This window comes from Jaculus jaculus, chromosome 4, assembly GCF_020740685.1.
Source record: "Jaculus jaculus isolate mJacJac1 chromosome 4, mJacJac1.mat.Y.cur, whole genome shotgun sequence".
Taxonomy (NCBI): Eukaryota; Metazoa; Chordata; class Mammalia; order Rodentia; family Dipodidae; genus Jaculus; species Jaculus jaculus.
This window is the reverse complement of record NC_059105.1, coordinates 98,472,599-98,484,648: the sequence shown is the minus strand read 5'-3', so window position 1 is coordinate 98,484,648 and position 12,050 is coordinate 98,472,599.

The following is a 12,050-nucleotide window of genomic DNA, read 5'->3' as shown; positions in this document are numbered from 1 at the left end:
AATGAGGACATATCTTGATAAAAACAAACAAACAAACAAAAATTAACAAAAAATCAATAGTTTGGAAAGAAGAGACAGGAAATAGAGTAAAAATAAAATGAACATATAAGGCAATACTGGATTTCCATACCTGTAAATAGCTGTTCCTGAATCATCTCATTTAATCTTCACAGAAGCATGTGGGAAAAGAAATATTAGCTTCCTTTTATAAATGATTTAATTGGGACACTGAATATAAAAATTTGGAAACAATAATTCAGCAAAAAGAGCATACTACAAGAAGCATATTGTTGGACTAGACAAATAAGAATAAGAATATTTCCCTCTGCCACCTCCTCATGGTAATGATACTTAGCTTGCATGTGTCCAGCTCATGGCTAGTAACATTCTTTCATTTTTTTTTTAGTATAAGTGATGAAATTTTTTTTAAAAAGTAAATTGAGTGGAAGAAATTTGCAAAATAAATAAGCAAAAGCAAAAGTTGAAGAAATGAGTTATGCAATAAAATCTATTATTATTAAGATAGTACCATGTCTTATTTGCTATTATTACTTTAAAATGGTGGCTTTGGCATCAAAGTGGTGCTTTTCTGCTAGGTATATATACCTTTATGGTGTTGTCCAGAGTTTAAGAACATGGGCTTACAGTGTGCTGACATACCTGAAACTGCCTGCACAAACCTGTTGAGAATAATTAACCTAAGGTTTACTTTGATTGCCTATAATCATAATAAATAATCATAATGGCCATTAAGATTCAAAGGATTACATCAATAAAGTATATACAAATAATCCACTATATTCCTACTTTTAATAGATGAACAAATATGTACTGATTATTTGTCCATATTTTATATAAAAATTGAATAGGAGGCTCTTGTCCTTTCATTAGCAACTTACCTTTGCATCTATACATTTGTTGTTCACTTGAATATAAAATGAGCAAATGTTAATCATATTAAAATTAGAACTTGATGAAATATTATACTCAGATCAAAGAAAAATTATGACTTTGGGCAAAGTAAAAAATTATAAATTTATTTCCAGTCAAGATGGTATCCACTTAACTTCACCTTAAGCTCCTGGGATAATACCAGGCAAAATCTATGGGGTTCCAGGGTCAGTAGGTCCTAGTGGGCACCAGTGGGAAGGTGCAGAGGAGCACAGTAGGTAATCCACTAAGTCCCTCACTCTCAGGTAGCCTACTAGTCCCTCAGAACCCCCAAACACTCATCACAGCTGCCATACTGCAGACCAGGATCTGTGCTGAGCTACCTGTGTGCTCTACAGATTGGGCCCTTGTTCCTATCACCTTTCCTCCCATTGACTGGGTCTCCTCCCTCCCTCCTATAGCTTTCCTCCCTTCTTCCTCTCTCCCCATCACCAGATCCCCTGACCAACCACATCACTGGGTCTGGGCCTTCCCTCTCCCTATCTTGCCACCCTACACCTGTCTGCACCATCACCTTTCCCCATCCTGTCACCACTGCTGGTCTGTTCTGGCCCCTCTCCTGGTCCCACCACCTGCCACCAGGTAAACTACAGCTTCTTCCTGAATTAAATAAGATTGCTACACTGTGATGGGCAGTCAACAGTACAAAAGGAACAACAGAAAACATCAAATGGAAGGAACCCCAATAAGGATGCCTAGTCCCACAGTGGAAATGTCCCATCAAAACTTAGAAGAGACAACAGGGTTAGAACCACAAAATGAAGACACTAGATATATGACCCTGACCAAGCAATTGTCCAAAATTGCAGAAAATTAACAAAAGACCAACAATTGTGTTAATGCTCTCCTTGCTAGGTTGGACATAATAAAAAAAATAGACAGACTTTAAAAGAGAGTTAAGTGATCTGAAAAGAAGAGGCAAAAAACAGAAGACCTCACTAATCAGCTAGATAAACTCAATGAAGACATAAGAAAATGCAAAGATGAATTCCAAGTAGCATTAAGAAAAAAAAAAAAAGTGACCTTAAAAGGAAACTCAACAGAGGGATGGATAAAATGCAGTAAAAGGCAATAGAAACTATAAACCAAATTAAAGAAGTCCAAACTTCTCTAGGAACCCTCAGGAACAGAGTCAGTCATGCCTAGGGCAGAAGCTCAGAAACGAAATACAAGAAAGATCACGAGTGCAAAACCTTGAATAAGTTCAAAACTTTTTTTGTGAACATAACATGAAAGAATTGTGGGATACCCTTAAATATCCCAATATTTGGATTATGGGTATACTAGAAGAGGAAGGAATTCAGACCAAAGGCATGGAGAACTTAATTAAAAAATTACCAAAGAGAACTTTCCCACCCTCTCAAAAGAGTCTGATCAAGATATAACAAACTAACATAACTCCAAACAGAATGAACCAAAGGAAAAACTGCAAAAAAAAAAAAAAATTATCATTAAGACTCTGAACAACAAAAACTAAGAGATAGTTATAATAACAGCAAGAGAGAAACAACACATTACATATGAAAGTAACCCCATCAGAATTATATCATATTTCTCAATGGAAAACCTGGAAGCTAGAAGGACCTGGAAAGGAGCACTGCAAAGTCAAAGAACCTATGGTTTCCAACTCAAACTGTACACAGAAAAAGTAGCCCTCATAATACATGTTGAAAGAAAAACATTCCATATTAAAACTCAGGTGTGCAACTATATGAACACAAAGCCAAACCTACAGTGATCCATCAGGGAATTCTCCAAACAGAAGAATCAAACCAACAATCTCAAGAGCCTACAATAAGCAGACCACAATAACCAAACCCAGAGAAGGCTCAAAAAACTACAAAGCCCAACAAAACAACAAACCCCATACAGCACCACAATATGGCAATGATTAAATCAAACCTCACAGTTATTACCCTAAACAATAATGGCCTTAATTCACCCATAAAGAGACACAAATTTGGGCTAGAGAAATGGCTTAGAGGTTAAGCGCTTGCCTGTGAAGCCTAAGGACCCCAGTTTGAGGCTCCATTCCCCAGGATCCATGTTAGCCAGATGCATAAGGAGGCGCACATGTGTGGAGTTCATTTGCAGTGGCTGGAGGCTCTGGTGCACCTATTCTCCCTCTCTCTCGCTATCTGCCTCTTTTTCTCTCTGTCTGTTGCTCTCAAATAAATAAATGAAAATAAAAATAAATAGAAAAAAAGAGACACAAGTTAACAGGCTGGTTCACAAAAATGTACCCCTCAATCCACTATCTTCAAGAAACCCATTTCACCCCTAAAAACAGACACTTCCTCAGGGTGAAAGGGTAGAAAATAATATCCCAAGCAAACAGAAACAAGAAACAAGCAGGATTCGATATACTAATATTAGATAAAATAGACTTCAAACCAAAAATAATAAAAAAGAAACACAAAGAAGGCCACTTCTTACTCATCAAGGGTATGACCAAAAAGAGGATATCACAATAATCAATCTATATATACCCAATACATATGCACTACAATTCATAAAATAACATCTTCTTGACAATAAAACATACATAAACATTAATACCTTCACAATTTAGGACTTCAATTCTCCACTATCATCAATGCATAGATCATACAAATAGGAAATCAAAAGGGAAATAAGAGAGCTCAATAACACTATAGGTCAACTGGATATAACAGACATCTACAGAACATTTTATCCAAAATACATAGAATACAAATTCTTTCTTGCAGGTCTTGGAATCTTTGCCAAAATAGATCTGAGCCATAAAGCCTGACTCCATATATTCAGGAAAATCAACATAAATTCCTGCATGATATCAGACCATAATTCTGTAAGCAAGAAATTAACAAGAGATGCACCAGGAACTCCATCAGCTCCTGGAGACTGGACAACACACTTTTAAACAATAAATGAGTAGTGGATGAAATTATTAAATTAAACACATCATACCAAAACTTATGGGAAACCATGAAGGCAGTCCTTAGGGGAAAATTCATGACACCAAATACCTTCATATCAAAAAATAGAGAGATCCCAAATCAACAACCTAACCATACATCTAAAGGCATTGGATAAAAAAGATGAATCCAGCCCTAAAAAACTCCAGATGGAAAGAAATAATCAAGGTCAGAGCAGAAATTAATGAATTGGAAACTAAGAAAACAATTTAAAAAAATTGATGAAACAAAGAGCTGGTTCTTTGAAAAAAATTAACAAGATTATAAACCCCTAGACAATTTGATTAAAAAAAAAAAAACAGAGAGATGCTTCAAATTAAAAAAAAAAAATTAGAAATGAAAAAGGAGCGATAACAACAGACATAAGTGAAATTGGAAGAATCATCAGGACTTCCTTCCAAAACCTCTACTTCACCTAACTGAATAATCTGGAAGAAATGGAAAAATTCCAGGACATACACCACCTACCAAAATTAAACTCAGACCAGATTAAACTCCTAAACAAACCCCTATCGCACCTATCAAATTGAAACCATAATCAAAAACCTCCCCAGAAAAACAAAACAAAAACAAAACAAAAAAAAAAAAACCCAGTCCACCCAGGAGAAGATGACATCACAGCCAAATTCTATCAAACCTTTATGGACGAGGTGAAACCAATTTTTCCTCAAACTGTTCCACATAATAGGAGAACAAGGAAAGCTCTCCAACTCCTTTATGAAGCTACTATCACCCTAATACCAAAACTAGAGATAAAACAAGAAAACAAAACTATAGGTCTACATCCCTGATGAATTTAGATGTGAGGATCCTGAACAAAATCCTCACAAACCAAATTCAACAACACACTAAAAGAACTATCTACCTTTATCAAGTTGGCTTTACCCCAGGAATGCAGGGTTGGTTCAACATATGGAAATTTATCAATATAATACACCACGAAAAAGCTTAATCACAAAAATCACAAAATAATTTTAAGAGATGCAGAAAAGGCCTTTGACAAAATAAAACATCACTTCATGATCAAAACATTGGAGAGAACAGGCATGGATGATTTATATACAACAAAATAAAGAGTGCACCTAAAGCCCAAATAATACTTAATGGGGAAATACTCAAGGAACACCCATTAAGATCAGAAACAACATGGGGGTGCCCACCCTTGAGAATGTTCTTCCACATAGTACTAGAAGTTCTACCTGAAGAAATAAGACAGGAGAAAAAAAATAAAATGGATACAAATTGGACACAAAAAATTCAAGTTAGCCCTATTTGCAGATGGCACAATCCTATACATAAGTGACCCAAGAGCCTCCATTTCAAAACTTCAAACGGTGATTAATTCCTTCAGCAAAGTAGCAGGATATAAAACCAACACACAAAATTAGTAGCCTTTCTATATGTAAAGGACAAAGATACAGAAAAATAAATTAATGAAAATATCCCATTTTCAATAGCAACAACAACAACAAAAAATACCGTGGAATAACACTAATCAAGAATATGAAAGACATATATAAGGAAAAAAAAAAAAAAACTTAAGAAAGAAATTGAGGAGAACTTGAAAAAAATGAAAGGTCCTCCCATACTCCTGGATAGGCAGAATTAACATTGTGATAATGGCAATCTTACCAAAAGCAATATACAGACTTAATGCAATATCAATTAAAATCCCAACATTATTCTTCACAGAGACAGAAAAAAAATTTATGGAATAGCACCAGGTCTCAGATATCCAAGCATATCCTCAATATACCTGATCTAAAACTATATTCCAAAGCCATAGTAACAAAAATAGCATGGCACTGGCAGAAAAACAGGAATATAGATGAATGGAATTGAATTGAGGATCCAGACTTTAAGTCAAGTAACTCTAGCTACTTGATATTTGACAAAGACTCCAATAACATAGACTGAACAAAAAGATAACATCTTCAACAAATGGTTCTTGGATAACTGGATAACCATATGCAGAATAATGAAACTAGACTCGCACATCTCACTTTGGGCAAAAATCAAAGACCTCAAATAAAATGTGAAACTGTTCTACTACTAGACGAAAGAAAGAAAGAAAGAAAGAAAGAAAGAAAGAAAGAAAGAAAGAAAGAAAGAAAGAAAGAAAGAAAGAAAAACAAATCAAAACAGGAGGTACACTGTACTACATAGGAGTGGGTAAAGACTTCCTGAAGAAAACCCCAGTAGCTTAGGAACTTAATCACTCACCCAATGGTATATCATGAAGCTGGAAAGTTTTTCCACTGACAAACATAGCATAAGCAGAGCCAGGAGATTACAGACAAAATGGGAGAAAATCTTTGCCAGCATTTTTTTTTTTTTGTACAACTGACAGAGGCTTAATTTCTAGAATATACAAATAACTCAAAAACCTAAACAATAAAAAGCCAAACACACTCACAAAATGGGGCAGAGAACTAAATAGGGAGTTCTCACAGGAAGAAATACAAATAGAAAACACACACTTAAGAAAATGTTCAACATCCCTAACTATCAGGGAAATGCAAATTAAAATGACTATGAGATTCTACCTTATCCCAGTAAGGATAGTAAACATTAAAACATCAAATGAAAACAAATGTTTGGGAGGATGTGGAGAAATAGGAACCCTCATTCACTGTTGTTGGAAATGTAAATTGGTACAACTACTATGGAAATCAATGTGGAGACTCCTAAAAGTTTAAATATAGAGTTACCAATAGACCCAATTATTCCCTTACTGGGCATTTATCCAGCCTCTGTTCAGAGATATTTCCTCAACCATGTTTATATATAGCTGCTCAGTTCATAATACCTAAGAACTAGAATCAACAAAGGTGCCTATCACTAGATGAATAAATAACCAAGATGTGGTATATCTACATGATGGAATTCTACTCAGCAGTAAGGAAATTGACACAATGAAAAATGGTTGAATTTGGAACAGATCATATTCAGAAAACTCACCCAATCACAGAAAGACAATCATTGCATGGTCTCACTCTTTTGTGGTGCCAAGTTGCTGATACACTGAATAGGAATCTTGTGCCCTGGATATTAGGGAGGAGAGGACTTGAGGGGAGAGGAAGACTTGAAGGGAGGAGAAGGTTGGGGTCAGGAACACAGAACGGAACCAAAATGGTACTAGTACCATAAAGTCCTATATCCTGGAAAAGAGACTAAAAGGTTGAACCCTCAACAGGACCTTTGGTGGACCACGTAAATCTAAGTGCCCTGGAGAGGGTGAGATGAATCCTAACCTTAAATTTATCCTGTTTCTTTTTTCTTTTTTCTACATTCTTTCCTTTTCTTCTTTATTATCCCTTGGTACTGGCCTGTAACTCACAGTACCAGGATGTAGTTAACACCCATGATGCACTGTTGATCAGAGAGACCCACAAGGTTTTCCAAAACAAGACTTCTGTCAGAGCACTTGATTACCAACCAGAGGTTAATGGTAAGACCCTACTGCTGAAGATACAATATGCTTTCAGTACAGAAAATGGAAAGACCTGGTTGGAATCTGGAAGACAGCAAGTCCACAGACAGCCCTTCTAGTGCTATAAAGCACTACATGAGGTACTGGGGGAAAGTGGCCAACATCTGTGCAAGCAACTTGAGGTCTAAGCTACTCAGATGCAAACAACCTGACTTGATGCAAGTGCAATAGTGGCACACAGCCTGGATGGGTAACCAACTGCTTTTGTATTAGCTAACAGATATTCTCAGTGAAAAGAAACCCATATCTAGAACTGGGAAACAAGTCAGAATCATATCCAGATAATGATTATGCTTTGCAATATCAAGTCCCTACTAATCTTGGGCTACAAGAGGGTCTTCACCCATTACATTTTTTCTAAGCTAATAATAGTTATCCCATTTAACCTGTGCTGACTTCACTCTTTATTGGGAACAGGACCTGAAGAGAATATTGATCCATCACTCTCCACCATGGCCCCAGCTGAAACCACAGAGGAATTGTGGAAATGAGCAAGAGTGCTGCTTTCTCTGTGAACCTGATAACAGCACAAAGTTGAAGGAGATAAATACTGAGGACACTCAACACCTACCAAACCAGAAATCCAGAGGCTCCTAAGAGACCATCATTGAAGTACACTTAAAATGAACTCAACATGGTCAGGGAAGTTTGTGGAAGAGGTGCTGGAAAGATTGTTAGAGTCACAAGTTGGAACCTACCTCCTCCTCATAACTGATGGCTACCCCCACGGTGCATGACCCACAATCCCCATGGGCATAACCTGCATTCACAATGAGGATGTTCCCTTTGTAAAAGGGGCAGGAATGAGGGAGAGGATGGTACTAACCTTTGCTTTTTACATACTAAGTATGCCCATAACTAATGAAATATATTTTTAAAAGACAAAATAATAATTATAGTAGGGCTGTCTTAGCAGTTAAGGCACTTGTCTGTAAAGCCTAAGAACACATGTTCAACTCTTCTATTCCCAGTAAGCCAGACACACAGTGAGGCAAGTGCACAATGTCACACATGTACACAAGGGGGCGCACACATCTGAAGTTTCGTTGCAGTAGCTACCATTGCTGTTTGGGTCTAGATTTGTGTTTCCCACCCTTTCAATGCCCTTCACCCTGACTTTCCAATTCTCTCTATCTTCCTACCTGCCTCCCATGAAAAAGACCAATATGTTGAGCATGCCTCAAAATAATAATAATTATTATCATTATTAAATATTATTATTATAAGATCAGATTGATAGTACCAGAAAAGTTTTTTCACAAGTGATGTTTCAGGGGTTGGAGGTGATGTGGCAAGGAGACAAAGGGAAAAGTCACCCTTTGGGGTGAGAGACTGGCGGAAACCTCTTCTTTGAAGCAGAATTAGGTATAGTTCAATGAAACACTAGAGACATTTACCTCTTTATGTAGGGTTGAACTGTTTAAAGCATTCTTCAGTGCAGCTAATGCTGTATTTGGCTGATGAAAGAGGAGAAGCCATATCATGCTGCCAACTCTCTGACTCTGCCCATCACTGTTGGGGAGTTTCGTCTAGTGCCTGGGGCAACAGACAGCCATGAATCTCTCAGTCAGCTGTTTAACCTCTGGGATGGAATTAACCAGATCTGGCTCCCCTAGTCTAAAGGATGTCTCAGAGGAAAAACTCCAGACAGACTGATAAGACAGCGTGTATAGATACCCTTCCAGGACTGAGCACTGCCTTTCAGTTCTGTGCTAGTCATGAAGCTGTCCATTGTAAACTGGGGAATTGGTAGGGCATAACAGGATCACTGTGAGGATGAAATAAATGGCATGAGGGGCTAGAATGGTGCCTGGCACATAGTAGTCATCATATATTATCATCCTTCTCAAGATCTAGGAAGTCAGGGGATGATCAGAGAGTGAGCAGTCAGAGAATTGGCAGTCATAGTCCTGGTATGTCAGCTACTTAACAGTGGGCTGTGGAGTTTTACAAAATACGCAGTGTCTGCTATTTGTTACTTACATACAACAGGCAAGATGGACAAGACACAAAAAAGGACAAATAATTAACAAAATGAGAAGAGATAAAAATGGTCCATATTTCTCCAACAGAAGGCAGTGCTGAGGACTCAACTCATGTGTACAAACTTAAGGAGCCACAGCCCAGGGATCCCCTTACATCTGGTACATCGCCTTATAGCCCTTTCTACCTAGGTGCATATATTGTGATAGTTTGAATGTGATAGTGTAAATGGATGGCCCCATAGACTCAATTTTTTTTTTTTTTATTAAAATTGAGTTTGCAACTTCAGCACCCAGCACACAGATCCCTGATTTGAGGAAGCATGACACTGGGGTCATTGGGATGGGATCTGGATTCCAGCCCAGAGGTATAGAGTGTAATTTGTGCTCTGATGGGTTTGTTTTTGCTGCTTGTTGTGTTTGCTTGTTACAGTTGTTTCTCTCTGCTTGAATGTATGGAAATAAGCAGCATTTTCTGCCATTGATGGAGCTTTCCTGGATCTATAGGCTTGAAATACATTTTTACCTCCCCTAAAGAAAAAATAATAAAGTGTACCCTTTACCTAAACTGGGCCAAGGTTACCATGTAAACCAAATAAGGTATGATTGATTAACAGGCTATCTGACTCAAAAATCTGGCAGAATATGTATTTTTTTTCAAAAAATGTTTGGAAAAGTATAAAAGAAATACTCAATGTAACACATAAGGGAGAGAGATAATTTAGAAAAAAAAATCATTACAAAGAAAATAAGCTTCAACTGTTTCTCACAGTAAATAGTACAGAATAGATGACTGAAAGCTAAGCCTCACAGGTAGAATGTTATGAATTCCAGCCATGCGCTGTAGAGGTGTTGAAAGAAGACTAATTTCTCAGGAAGAAAGTGTTTTAAAAATTAAGCACTTGAATCAATATATCATTTTGGATTAAAAGTCAAAGAGTGGCATCTGGGGAATGGAGTTTTATTTTTTAATCAAATGCAAATATAAAATAAGGATGTTTTACAAATTTATTTTAAGTGATCAATGCTTCCATGAGTGATTGTTTTAATTTTAATTTACAAAGCACTCACTGGTTAACAGATGAACTCCTTGTTTCTGGTGGTATTGTATCAACAGTATGATGAAATTTTTAGAAAATATATTTTAAAACTACATAAGTTGTTGCCATTATAAAAATAGCATTCTTTTCAAATAATTTTCAAGTTAGTATTTCTATAATAAATATATAAATTTTTGTTACCTATCTTAAAAATTTAAACTTCAGAGTAAGGTTTCTGTTGTTGTCAGTTTCACATTGCTGGCAGAAATCAACCGACCAAGAGCAAATTGTGACCAACAAAGGTTTATTTTGGCTTACAGACATGAGGAGAAGATCCATGATGGCAAGGGAAAATGATGGCATGAAAAGAGGATGGACATAACCTCCTGGCCAACAACAGATGGACAACAGTGACAGGAGAGTATGCCAAATACTGGCAAGGAGAAACCGGCTATAATATCCATAAGCCTGTCCCCAACAATACACTACCTCCAAGAGGAGTTAATTCCCAAATCTCCATCATCTGGGAATCTAGCATTTAGAAAACCTATGTTTATGGGGAACACCTGAACCAAACCACCACAGTTTCCATATTATTACTCTTAGCAGATTAATTGATTACTCTTGTCCATTCTCAAATCTTGAGGTAGTTAAAAATTAATTAGTAAGTAATATTCATTTGTTTATTCCTATAGAAATATTCCTTTTGTTCAATATGCTATGGTCATAGAAACATGGAAAATGTCTGTAAGTGGACTTATTTTTGATAATTTCTAAATGAAACAGTAACATATCAGTGCATTGTGTTCTTATTTACATAAAGGGGTATTAAATTTGAAAGATACATGTGATGCTTCCAAAATTTCTTGGATAAATGTCACTTTAATATTTTTCAGGGTTTTTTTTTATGGGAATCTTAGTGCCTCCTTTTCCTTGCAGTAAAATTTCAACTTCAAATAGAAAGATATTTCTATATGAATCCAAAGCCAAATTTAAAATAGATTTTCCTAGTAAAACTAAAAGTTACTATTGTGAGCTTACAATAATTTTAGTTTAGCATCAGTATTTAATCAAATGTGGAAATAAATTAGAAAGAACTTTCTTTGTATGCTTTTATAAGACAAAGCTGAAGATCATGTGCTAAACTTAATCTGGAATATTTTTTTTTTCAATTTTAAGAAAACTTTGATTGCTTCTATTACCAGGGCAACCCCAAGTCCTCTTTGTCTTGAAACTATTATTTTACTTAATGTCTAAATGTAAATGCTCAAGTTAGAAACAATATACTTGCAAGAAGTAAAGCCATGCCTTGAAAATTCATGAAGATGAGGCTCAAAAAGTGAATACTAGTGGTTGATTTCTTCCTTTCTTATTACAATCTTCTAACCCCATCCATTCCTTCATCTTCCATCTTGCTATGTTAGCTATGTCCAGTTAGCTATAACAAACAACAGAGGAACAAAGATATACTTGCTTTTCCAGTTAAACAACATGACTAGAGTTAGAATAATAAGTTAATACACCTAATGTAAGGTTTGGGTAACTAGTGTGAGGTTGTTAAAAACAGCATGCTATAAAACAGACAACCAAAGGAGATGCTGCATTAAAATGAATGGATTTTGATAAC